Raw genomic sequence first — 12,693 nt, 5'->3', positions numbered from 1 at the left:
TTGTCACCCCCTTATTTTGTCCGGGGCACAGAGACAGTAAATGAATGTCCTGGGCTACCCGACGAGGGAAAGGCAGCAGCAGGATCTGAACCAGCTCGTCGCCTGCCAGAACCCACTTTCCGAATCACCATCTGTCACGAGACAGAAACGAGAGACTGTGGTGACAGACCTTTGGAAACGGAAACGCACGACATGAATGTACCAGGACGACAATAGCCGAGCCCAGCACGTCTAAGCTGATTGCTCCCAATTTGCTCTGGGTCTCCTTCCTGTTTAATTCTTTAAATTGTGAGAGCTCTTTCTGCTGCCTCCCCTGATGGTACAACGTGAGGGGGTAAGAAGGGTGTCCATGAGGCACTATTGCTCTATTCAGTTACTATCAGACTTCAGTGGCCCGGAATGTTCTGGAAATGGGGCATGCAGGCTGCGTGAATGTGCCCTTTATTCCAAAAACAGGTCAGTCCATTTTCCGCCTTCAGTAAACATGGTGTGTTGATAAGAATCAAATATTTCAGTGTGGGACCATGCAAAGATGTACTCTCAGCTCTACCGAGATAACCTGTGCCCTTAAATAGTAATAGTACCCCTTATTCCCTGAGTCTTACCAGGTGTTAGAGACATTCCAAGTGCTTTATGCATATTAACTCATTTAGCTCCCCAACCAATCATGGGAACAAGTCCTCTTATTAACTCCAGTAATCCTAGTCACAGAAACACAGAGATGTTGAATAACTTGACCAAAATCATACAGCTCATGATCGGCAGAGCCGGGATGGGAACGCGGGCCGTATGTCTCCTGAGGATGGGTTTTAACCAGCTCTCTTTTGTGACTCTCAGCTTCATCTGTAAATTGTGGGGAATGCATTCAATCATATTTTCAGCTTGAAAAAACTATGCTTGTAAGGCTGAGAACTTGGTAGTACTTTTGAGTCATTGGTATGAGTGCAAGAAGTATAGGTGACTGGGATGCAGCGGGATTAAGGCTATCACAGGAAGGTCCACGATCCAGGCTTCGTTTCCATCAGGTTCTCTCTTGTGTCTTGCTGTCCTGTCATTTGCTACTTTTCTTGCCTTGATTGTTTGCAGAAATAAGAGCCCACAGGTGCTCATCTACCCCCAGACATCTTTCCTCTCTGTGTGATAAAAAATATATCTATGAAACCCATATGGTCCTCTGGTGTTGATTAACTTTAAAAGCACTCTCACATCTCTGTTCTCACTTGATTCACGTAGAGACCCTGTGTGGACAGGCAGGGAGAGTCCCATTTTACAGACGAGGAAATAGAGGTGGAGAAGGCTGATCTTAAAGTTGCATTTATCTCCTCCTGTCTCCTATGAGTATTTCCTGGGTCCTTCCTCAGGGTTTTTCTTACTTTACTGTAATAATCTTAGCAAACAGAGTCTTCGATTGCTCCCAGCCACCTCCTACACTGTTGTCACCGCTAGATTAGTAATAAATTCCTGTCAGAACGGTGGCCATCTTTTACTGAGTACCTTTGATGTGCCAGGAACTGTGCTAGGGGCTTTTCACGTTTTACGTCCTTCTAATCCCCACAATACCCCTTTGAGATATATAGCATTATGACTCCCATTTCACAGATGAGGTGCCTGAGACCACACAGCCCCAGGGCGACACGTGCATATAGTCACACAACGAGGAGGTGGTAAACCCAGGTTCTGCACACGTTGACACAGATTGTCCGGTGACCCCTCCCTGGTTGAAGCCTACCGGGACTGCTGGTCATGACTCCTGGACAGGACAATGTCCAAACTCCTTGTCGTGGTGTGCAGGGCCTCCCTGTGCCCACGGCACCTACCCTCCCGCCCACGTCCTAGCCCCTCCACCTTCACTCTCAGCCACACTCAACTACCAGCTGCTCCCTGCTCAGGCCATGCCCTTGCTCTGGACCGCGCCTCTCTGCTGCCCTCCTTGGAAGGCACACTCCTTCCCCTTCTGGCTGGTGATTTCCCATCCATCCTCCACGCACCAGGCCAAAGCCACCTTCTCTATGCAGCCTCCTCTGACCCACCATCTCCCATGCCCTTCTCCCTGCCCAGCGTCACTCTGCCCCAGGGCACCCTGAACCACACCCCATTGCGGCACAGCTCACCCGGTGTCACTAGCACCTAACATAGCCCTCAGATAGAGGGACAAAGGACAGCGGGGAGCGGTGTGGCTTGTGGAAGCACCGGACGATGTGTGCCCCGCCTAAGAGCATTCTGCTTCCTTGTGGGTTTTTTTAAACACACGCCAGCCCAACAAAACAACTTTGTGGCTGGTGTGTGAACCATGGGCCACCAGCCTGAGACTCTTGGGAGCTCCTCGGGATTCGTGTGCTTCTCTCCATTGTCACTACTTAAATGAGGGAGGGAGGGAAGGAGGGGAGGAAAGAAGGAAGAATTTACCTTCCTAGACCTGGCAATTTGGCTTCCGTAAAACATGGTGTATTAATTAGTCTGCTCAAGCTGCCATAACAAAATACCATAGATTGGGTGGCTTAAACAGCAGAAATTTGTTTTCTTACAGTTTCTGGAGGCTGGAAGTCCAAGGTCAAGGTTCCAGCCAATTCTGTTTCTGGTGATGACTCTCTTCCTCACTTGCAAATGGCCACGTTCTTGCTGTGTCCTCACATGGCCTTTCCTTGGTGTGTGCACTCGGAGAGAACAAGCTCTCTGCTGTCTCTTCTTACAAGGACACTAATTATATGGGGTCAGGGCCCCATTGTTATGACCTCATTTAACCTCCCTTAGAGGTCCCACCTCCAAATACAGTCACACTGGGGGTTAAGGCTCCAACATACAAAGCTGGGGAGTGGAGGACGAACATTCAGGCCATAATACATGGCATTCCAGATCACTCAATCCACAAGTCTTTCCTGTGTCCTCACTATGGGGATTTTGAAAACATTGAAGGCAAACAGCAGAGTCCAGTGGTCAAAAGCATGAGCTTTATATCAGGCAAATTCAAGTTTGATACTTAGCTCTACCGCTTACTGACCAGGTGACCTTAGACAACCTACCCAACTTCTCTGAGCCTTGCGCTCCTCACACCAACCACCCAGGGTTTGTATGAGGGTTAAGCAAGATCCAGGCACGTCCACCACGCCCAGCAGCATTCATGACCGCCCTGGAGAGACAGTTACTGAGCACATCCTCCACGCCAGGCTCTCTGCTGGGTGCTGGGGAGCCGGTGGTGAGTAGGACAGAGCAGATCCCTTGTTCTCATTCTTCCTTGAAGAGCCGGATAATAAACAAGGAATTATGTGATCAGGTAGCAAACATGTCCGTCATTTGAGAATGGGACATGGGCCGTAAGGAAGGAAAAAGCAGCAGGGGAGGAAAGGCCTCGCTGGGGAGGTGACTTTGACAAGAAGCTGAGGGCCATTCAAAGACTTGGGGCAGAGTATTCCAGGCGGGGGAGTAGCAATCACGAAGGCCTGAAGGTGGGCACGCTCAGTGCCCGCGGTGTTCATTCTGATAGCTGTGGTCCTATTGCACGTGGTCCCACCCTCAGAGGCCACCACCCTGGGGGGACACAGGACCTCTGCCCAGCCCTCCAGGGAGCAGGGCCTAGACGAACCCGGCTTTCAGAGGGGAGCAGCGCCTTGAGGGCTGGAGTGCTGGGAAATGGACAGCAGCAGAGGAAGAGGATGTGGCGTTTGGGGGGGGGGGTGAGAAACGAGCATCCCGGGGGAGAGGGGAGTTTGGTCGAAGAGCCTGGTGTCTGAGGGACCCTGGGAGACTGCCCAGGCCTGAGCCGATTCTGAGAGCAATGCCAGGCCGGGAGCCCAAGGCACCACGTGGATGACCTCAGCGTGATCTGATAAGGGCAGCAGCCCTCACTGTCACGGCGGGTGGGCGGGTTTCCCCACTCAAGAGGCAGGGCCCCGGGCAGAAATCCAGCACTGTGAGTCACAACCAGATGTACGTCTTGTCAGGGAGAGACATGGCCGCGGAGAACTGGTCATGGTTTCCTGGAAACTTCCTCAGTGTGGGGCAGGGGCACTCTGAGGATAGGTGCCAGCCAGGGCAGAGAGAGGAGACCGTGCTGGGGGGCTGGGCCAGGGCTGCACTCTCGGGACCATGGCCGAGCTTTCTGGGGCCACTGGGGGCCAGAGGACTAGCTGAGGTCTGAGCCTGGTGCCCGTGGACCAGCTGAGGCACGTCTCCCCTTCCACAATGTGCCTGGAGTTTCCTGGACTTCTGACACCGGTCGGCATGCCCCTTGAGGTGTGGATGTGGGAAGCGCAGCTAGACTGGGAGATGGGACCCCTGCATCCTCATCCCACAAACTTGGATTCAAATCCAAGGACTTGCACAAGCCCAGCTTCTCCAGCCCTTGGTTCTCTCATCTACAAATGGATGGGATAAATTGGGAGCTCTCCAAGGTTCCACCCAGCTGGACTATTCAGGCAGTTCCTTCATGTTCCTCCCTGTAGATGGGAGAAACTGAGGCCCAAGAGCAAGAGACCTGATCTGAGCCCACCCATTTGGAGGTGGGACTGGAGCTCTAGCTTTGGCCAGAGCTGCACTCCTCCCCGCCTTGCTCCAGTGTCCTGCCTTCTCTCCCCGATCTTCTCCTTCCTGGACGCCTCTTTCCCTCCTTCCCCTCTGCCTGTGCCCCTCACCTGCCAGACATGGAGATTCAGCCTTTCCTGGGGTGGGTGGGTCCCAAGTCAGAACCAAGATGAGAACTCCCAGGGCCATCAGCCATCTGTCTGTACTCACCGGGATAAGTGAGCAGGACCTCCTCCAGCCAGCTTCTGTCTGAATGCTCCACATCCTTCGATCCAACTCAAATGACACCTCCACCAGGAAGCCTTCCAGATCACCCCAGCCAGAGCCATCACCTAAGCAAGCCTTCCCCATGCATCCCACTTTATAATCTTGCTGGTGCCATTTTTACTTACTTGTATTGTAGTTATTTGTGCATACATCATAGCTCCTCTACACAATTCCAAACTCAAATTGCCTCCATTTTGCCCATGCCTGTCACCAGCCTCCTCTGTGACATCTGTTGCGGTGTTTGTATTCTAAGTGTTGGGTAGATATTTGCGGAATAAATGGAGTTTTCTTTCTTCTATGTGAAAGGATTCTTTCCTTTCAGAATGAATGGTCAGATGTGTAAGAGCGTCTGTTCTAGAGCTGCACTGGGTGGAATCTTAGCTCCACCATCTACACACGGTGGGGACCTTGGACAAATTACTGACACTTGTGCCTCAGTTTCCTCACTGATAAAATAAGGATAAGTCATAACCCCCTACCTCACAGGGTGGCTGTGAAGACTCAGTGAGTCATGTTTGTCGAGCGCTTGACGTCGTGCCCAGCATAGACTTGATTTAATAAGTGAAGTTGTCTGGCAATCCAATATGCAAATTTTTATTTGATTTTTTGAAAAAATATTACACCGCCTTACAGAATTCGAGCTTGGCTTTAGGTAGGTGCCAGATCCTTTCCAGTCCTCGCATTCACAGAACCTGCACTGGGTATTCACTGCCATCCGCAGAGCCTCCCCGGCTACGCTGGCTCGGATCAGGGGGCAGGGAAGGGAGAGAAGAGCCGTCTCTGGCGTAACTGCTCGCCAGCTCGGGGCTAACAGCCACATTAAGTGCTCTTACTCAATTCATGTGACTCGACAAATTTGGAATGTGTTAGCGAGAGAGAGTTTTTCCAGCTATGAGTCAGTACATTTATGCTCTCTCACACACACATTTAAAAATTTTAAGAAGAAAGAGACTTCAGCGAGAATCCTTTATGAGTGCAAAGTGGAAATCTCCGGAAACTGTATTTTGACCCTGAAGGCGAGTAATACTTAAGGTATTTAATAAAGGGTTCGAAACAAGAGTCGAGGAGAGAAAACACAGCTAGCTGCCTTTTCCTTCTGTATTCTCAGCTGCTGCTTTGCACATAGGAGGACCCAATGTACGTGGGTTTATAAAGCACTTTATAAAGCACCTCCTGGATTCCCTGATTTATACTCAACATAGTGGGGAAAGAAATATGGGAAAGAAGGGAGGCATAACCAGCATTTATTAAGAACCTATTATGTGCCAGATATTCGGGGCTGGGGTCGGGTACACGTCCCAAGTTCAAGAGGAAGTGTGGGGAAAAATGGAATGATTGTATTCAGACACGCTTGGGTTCAAACATCAGCCTACTTTCATAATATTATCTAAGCCCCCTCTTCTCCCATTTTGTGGATGACAAAACTAAGGCTCAGAGAAGAGAAAATAATTTGTCTGTGGACACAAAGCTCTTAAGTGGTAGAAATCATCTTCTAAACTGGGTCTGTGACTCTCCCCAGGGTAAAGAAATTTGGGTTAAATTAATGTCCTCGGGGGCTGAGTTTCCCCACCAAGGAGGGGAGCAAAGACACCCATTCTCGGAGATCACATCCGCATATCCTAAGCAGGTACCACTTTCTCGCAGAGCAGTCCCTTTAACCACCTCCTGCCACTTGCCTTTGAGTCCCGCCCGTTCGGGATTACAAAAAACCTGCTTCTGGTCCAGGCTGGTCCTCTCTGCTGTTGTTTACTTTAAAGAAAGAAACCACCACCCGCCCAGAGGACTTGTATTTCCAGCTCACTTACATCTCTTTTGCAAGGGTTCATTTTCATAGACTCCCAATCTCCAGGGAGCTGTGTCTTTCCCTCGGAAACATGAGCTGTAATCAAAGGTATATTCATCCCCGCACATCTGCCAGCAGCCACGCCGGAGCCACGGTTCCCCGAGGCCTGACAGAAGGAGGCTCAGGCCAGGTGCCCGGGGAGCATTCTTCCCTACACAAATCAGATTGTCCCGTGGTTGCCCTTTGTAGAGATGGCAGAGTCCCAGGCGGTGCTTCTCAGATTGCTGGAGGACCTGATGGGGCCGGGGGTAAATAAGATTCCACCCTCCGTTCAACAAATACTACTGAGGGCCACCACGTGTGGAGAACTGCGGACACTGAGAATCCAACTCTTTTGGTGACTTCCCGTCACTCACAGGGATAAAGACCCAGCTTCTTAAAGGCCAGCAAGTCCCTGGAAGAGCTGGCGCTGGCCCTTTCTCTGCCCTGCTTGGCTGTGGCCACCCCAGCCAGCTTCCATTGCTTGGTGACCAGTATGCCTCCTCCCCCTCGGCCCCATACACGCTCTCTCTGGCTTTCTCGATTCTTCCTTCCCCTCTTGGCCAGGTTTGCTGCTGCCTGCCTTTCAGGTCCAGCTCCCCGCCCCGCCCCGGCGTGCCGCCCCCCCCCCCCCCCCATCTGCCATATCCTCACGTGCCTCTCCTGGCGATCTCGCCACCATTGCATGTGCTTCAGGTAGCACCGTCACGCCACTGGAGTCTCTTATCCAACCCAACTGCAAGGGCAGGGCTCACCTTATGTCCCCAGCACTGGCCCGTAGTCAGTGCCCCACAGTTATCGGAGGAATGAAGAGACCGCAGTGAGCAAATCAGACACTGCCCTGCCCGGTGCTGGGCATATCTTCGTGGAGTGCTGATTGTGCTTGACAGTTTTCAGGGGGAAATATTTGGGAGCAAATACAGATCAATTCTAGAGTAGAATTCAGTGTCCTGGTGAATGTTCAAGGTGCCGTTCTGCACCCTCACACGTCGGGGAGGTTATGAACTCAGCTTCCTCCGTGCTCCTGGGGGCGTCTCAGTGGAAGACCAGGTTGGGGGTGATGGGAGAGGTGGCCCAGTTTGTCAGCAGCTCAAGTCACGGAGCCAAAGTTTAAGAGGCAGCGGGGCGGGGGTGGGAGCGGGAATGGAAAGACTACACTCAATCAGGCCTGAGCTCAAACCTCAGTGCTGGACATTTTACGCTTATGACAGGCGGCAATGTATTTAATCACTCTAAGGTTCAGGTCTGTTGTCTGTAAAAGGGGTATAAGGATACATGCTCGTCAGACTTGCTGCGGGAAGGACAGACAAGCCATGTGGAGGGCCCAGCTCAGCGTCTGGCGCAGAGCAAGCACTCGGGGAGCGGTGGCCTTTGTACTCGTCACTCGCTGCTCGCTCTTATGAATTAAAGGCTGTTGTTGGTGTCCAAAGTGAAACATTTTCTGGAGCAAAGACAGGCAACTTAAGGCTGCGCTTCTGGCTGGCAGAATGATGACTGCACAGAAGTGGCCTGTAGTTTTCCACCTTCTTTGAAGTTGACCTTCCTCTCTTGTATCCAGTCTGCACTGGCCCTGGCCTGAGTCAGTCACTCCCCAGCAGTGTCCTCCATGGGTTCCTCACCCTCTCCTCCATATGAGGCCATCACCTCGGGACATTATGACCTGTTTACTAGAATTTCTCACTCATCTGCTAAACGTTTGCCGAGTGAAAAAATGGACTGGAATAAACTACGTGAGAGGGGGTGACCCTGGGGAAGGGTGTTTTTCTTCTTCTACAGACCGTTAAATCACCGTTCCTCTTTTTCCCCCTGCAGTTGTCTTGCCATCTGGTAGGTTTAAACTAGGCCAAAAGGGAATAGGAGGGACCTGTAGGGAAAATCCTACAGGCAGATTTTTCCTCATTGGGATTTCGCGCCATGTGACCATTTTCTGGGGAAAGGAGTTCTGAGCCAGGAAGACTGGAAATGTGTGCCCATTAAGGGCTTGAAGGACAGTGCAAAGCCCTTTACTTCATTTATACTGCTCGCGATGAAAGCTGCCATTTCCACGTGCAGGAGCTGCGGTCGGCACCGTGGCGTTGGATCCCCCGTGCAACCCAAGGAGGCAGGTTCTGTTTAGAGCCCCACTTGGCCGCTAAGAAAACCAAGGTCCCTGGGAGAGAGGTGCTTGGCGTCAGGGCACAGCACAAGCGTGTCAAAGAACCAGGACCAGACTCAGACGTCCCGTCTCCAAGACCTATGCTCTTCCCCCCATGCTGGTTAGGAAGGATCCAGTGTCTAGTGGGTGGTGCTGCAGAGCTGAGTTCCAGGATAAAAGGGGAAGATGTAACAGATTCATTGAGACTCCCCAGCTCTGAGAAGGATTCACGGTGTGGCCCCAGCCAAGCCCCACTCCACGCCTCTGTGCTCAAGAAGAAGCACCTAGTCAGCGGAGGATGATAATAAGGATTATCAATAATAATAGTAGCTTTCATGCCTGATTACATGATTCTCAGTGTTTTGTATGTGTTACCACCCTGGGTCCTACAGGGTAACTCGGGGTTAATTTGGGGAAGAGGGAGAACAGAGCATTGAAGAGAGAGGGTCTAAGATAGCATAGCCATATGGCTGCAGGGGGCATAGTGGGTTCAAGAGGCTTAGGCATCCGTGAGCCCAGAGCACAGTGGGGCAAAGGGAGCGGGGAGCAGCGAGCAGGGGGCAGACCTCACAGGCTCCAAGACCCTGCGATAAGGAGTGTGGCTTTTTTCCTGAGACAAATGGGGCGCTCATTACCTGCTCCCACCTGTCCCACCTCTATGTACATTGTCCTTCCTCACGTTCAGTGTATTACGTATCTTTCTCCTTTTTTATACCGTGAGTTTCCTAAGGGTAGGGATTGGGTCTTATTTACGTATGTATTTATGTATTTATGTATTTATGTATTTATTTATTTATGGCTATCTGGTGCTTAGCACAGAATCAGGTATATGTGGATAGTCAATAAATGGTTGTTCATCAGCTATTTAAAATATTCAACATTTAATAATAGTAACATGTTCAATATTTAATAACTATATATTATATATTGGTTATATATAGATATTAGTACCTGTAATATAACTTCCATTATGCAGGCATTTCTGCTCTAAAATGATATATGCGTGCCTTTAAAACCCTGTACTCTGAAAAATTCAAAAATCACAGCGTTTTGGGGACAGTTGGGCTGTAGCAGAGCATTCACGATTCCTGTGACTCTGTAATGAAGCACAATCCAAGGGGTGATACCAAGCAGAGTTCAAAGGGCATGATACATTTTGGATAAGGAGCTTCCCTGGTGGCGCAGTGGTTGAGAATCCGCCTGCCAATGCAGCGGACACGGGTTCGGTCCCTAGTCCGGGAAGATCCCACATGCCGTGGAGCAGCTAAGCCCGTGCACCACAATTACTGAGCCTGCGCTCTAGCGCCCGCACACCACAACTACTGAGCCCGCGTGCTGCAACTACTGAAGCCCACGCGCCTAGAGCCCATGCTCCACAACAAGAGAAGCCACCGCCATGAGAAGCCCGCACACTGCAACGAAGAGCAGCCCCCGCTCGCCGCAACTGGAGAAAGCCCGCGCGCAGCAACGAAGACCCAACGCAGCCAAAAATAAAATAAATAAAACAAATAAATTTATATAAAAAAATTTGGATGAAAACAAATATAGCAATAACTTTAGGACCTGAGTAACTTATAGGACAATATATTATTTTTAAAAGGGGGAAAACTTGATGGAAGGGGCTAGAGAAGGCTGGAGGCTGATGGGTTTAGAGACAGAAGGGGTCAGATCATCTTTAGCAGGAGTTCCCCGTGGAAGAGCAGTTTCAGGCTCTGCCAGCGTGTAGCGGGGACAGATGGCTTCTCTAGCCCATGGCCTTTGCACAAAGACCAGGAAGAACCGAGCAACAGGAGTGGCTAAGACAGAGCACGTGACCACTGGAGCCAGAGGAGGAGCTGGGAGGGCGGAGTCCCCCGCGGCTTGTTCTACTCAGCTGTGTGCACCTTGCATCCAGCCGCCCGCACTTGGTGGTGCAAAATATGAATGTGCTGGGAACATTTGCCTGTGAACCAGTGTAAACTCCAGGTTTTATCAACCCCTCTATACCTTATACACACTAATCTTCCTCATGGAAGTAAGTGCAGCAGATCAAACATTACATAATGGTATACATGACTAACTGATAAACCAAGAATGCCCACTGGCCAGTTTACATCAAGTAAGGTACCAGTCACACACCCTGTGTGGGTTGTAGACTGTTTTCCTCTTGGTTCATGAGTCTATTCAGTAAACCCATTCAGTGAGCAGAAGGTAAAGCAAGACATATGGAGTGGGTGACACTAAGCAAGGGCATCATAAACCTGTGATGTGATCGCTTTCCCCATCAGACGCAGCTGAGCTCACACTTCTGGACATGGACTTAGAGGACCTCAACCCCAACCTGCCTGAAAGCTGTGTGACCTCAGGAAAATCACTTAACCTCTCTGTGCCTCAGTTTCCTCAACTGCAGAGTAGCACTAGTGACACTCCCCAAGTTCTTTGAAAGAGCAGATTAGCTGGTGCATGAAAAGTTCTTTCTAAACTATAAGGGGCTTTAGAGAGTATTGTCCTTCCTGCAAATCAGTGCTGGGACACTCGTCTTAGCTTGCCTCCTAGGGTACCTTCTTCTGCTGGATGGCTAGTTCTAAGGGCAGAGGGCAAATGCAGCTAAACTGGAATCAAACAAAATAAATTAATCACTGGGATTCAGTGCAGAAGCTTGAATGAGCTTCGGGAAATTTTGCTGGCATCCGACGGCCTCTGTGGAGCCCCTGCGTCCACAGTATCTGATGCCTCTCTCTGAGTGCTCACCGGGCAGCCTCTGTCTCCAGGCCTGAGGTCATCAGCCGACCCCTGGCCCACTGCTCTTCGCCAGGCCCCTCCCACCAAGCCAGGCCCCTCCCACCAAGCCAGGCCCGCCTGTCCCATCAGCCTCTCATCTTGCTTCCCCAAAATCGTGCAGAGGAAAGGAATACCGATTCCGGAATCACATGAACACGGGTTTAATGAGCTCTACCACGCAGCAGCTCTAAAATCATAATAGCCAAGCTGTGGTTTCTTGAACCTATTTCTTCACCTTGGGAATGGGCTACAACTTCCTGACTTCCTTCCTTCCTTCTCTGATTAAGAGGATTAGAAATGCACACTTTGCAGACTTTAATGTGCCCAGGAATCACCTGAGGAGCTTGTTGAAAAGCAGGTTCTGATTCTGTAGGGCTGAGTGGGGCTCGAGAACCGCCCCTTCCGGCAAGCTCCCAGGTGATGCGATTTCAGTTTTGACCGTGGATCCGGGGTATGAAGCGCCTGCCATGTAGTATGTACTCAGTGGATAGAAACTTGCCATGAAGACTTTTCCCCCCAAAGGGTGCTCCTTTGAGAACAGCGATAGATGAATAGAGACACCTCTGCTCCCCTCAGAATTCTGAGGGCCACAAGAAAAAACAAGTTTGGCTTTAAAGGTGGGCAGGGCGTGGGGAGCGAGGAGAAGCGTGGCCCCAGCAGCCGCTCATCAGCAGGCTTTCCACGCTCACGTGTGCGTTGCAGGTGGGCCTCTGCCGGGCTGCAGAAACCCCTAGAGCTCAGGCCTCGACTTGCCATGCGGGGAACGCATCCTCCGAGCCGGGCGCACGCGCGTTCCTCCGGCTACAGCTCTCCTGACGAATTTTCAAAGCGCCCAGGGCTCGCCTGGCGGGAGTCTCCCAGGATGGAAATCCACGTTGGGGGCTTTTGTTTTCAGGACTGCGGTATCTTTCCGACTTGAGGCCTTGCGTACAGAGCTTTTCCCCTCCACCCTCACCAACGTGGAGCCGTGAACCCCCGCTGCTGCTAGGAACGGACACCAAAGACTCAAGGAAACTCGGAGTGGGGTTCAAGAGACGCCTCCCCAGCCCCACCCAGCAGATTTGGCTTTTAGTTTCGCTCTCCTAAAAGGCCTGCTTCTCAAAAAGCTGCTGACTCATCCAGAGTAAGGGTCTCTTTTTTTTTTTTCTTCTTCTCAGCATCGTCCCAAAGCCCTGAGATCCTTGAGGGCAGT

At 51.0% G+C, this 12,693-nt stretch overlaps 1 protein-coding gene across 3 annotated transcripts in view; it reads left to right on the top strand.

Moving 5' to 3' along the window:
• The window catches only part of ZHX2 (zinc fingers and homeoboxes 2), a 172,368-nt gene that overhangs the window by 61,526 nt on the left and 98,149 nt on the right, over window positions 1-12,693 (top strand). The gene's annotated exons all lie outside the window — the stretch shown is intronic.

The sequence above is a fragment of the Stenella coeruleoalba genome (genome assembly GCF_951394435.1).
Source record: "Stenella coeruleoalba genome assembly, chromosome: 17".
NCBI classification, from domain to species: Eukaryota; Metazoa; Chordata; class Mammalia; order Artiodactyla; family Delphinidae; genus Stenella; species Stenella coeruleoalba.
Note: the sequence above shows the minus strand (reverse complement) of the source record. Positions and strands in the feature narration are given on the sequence as shown.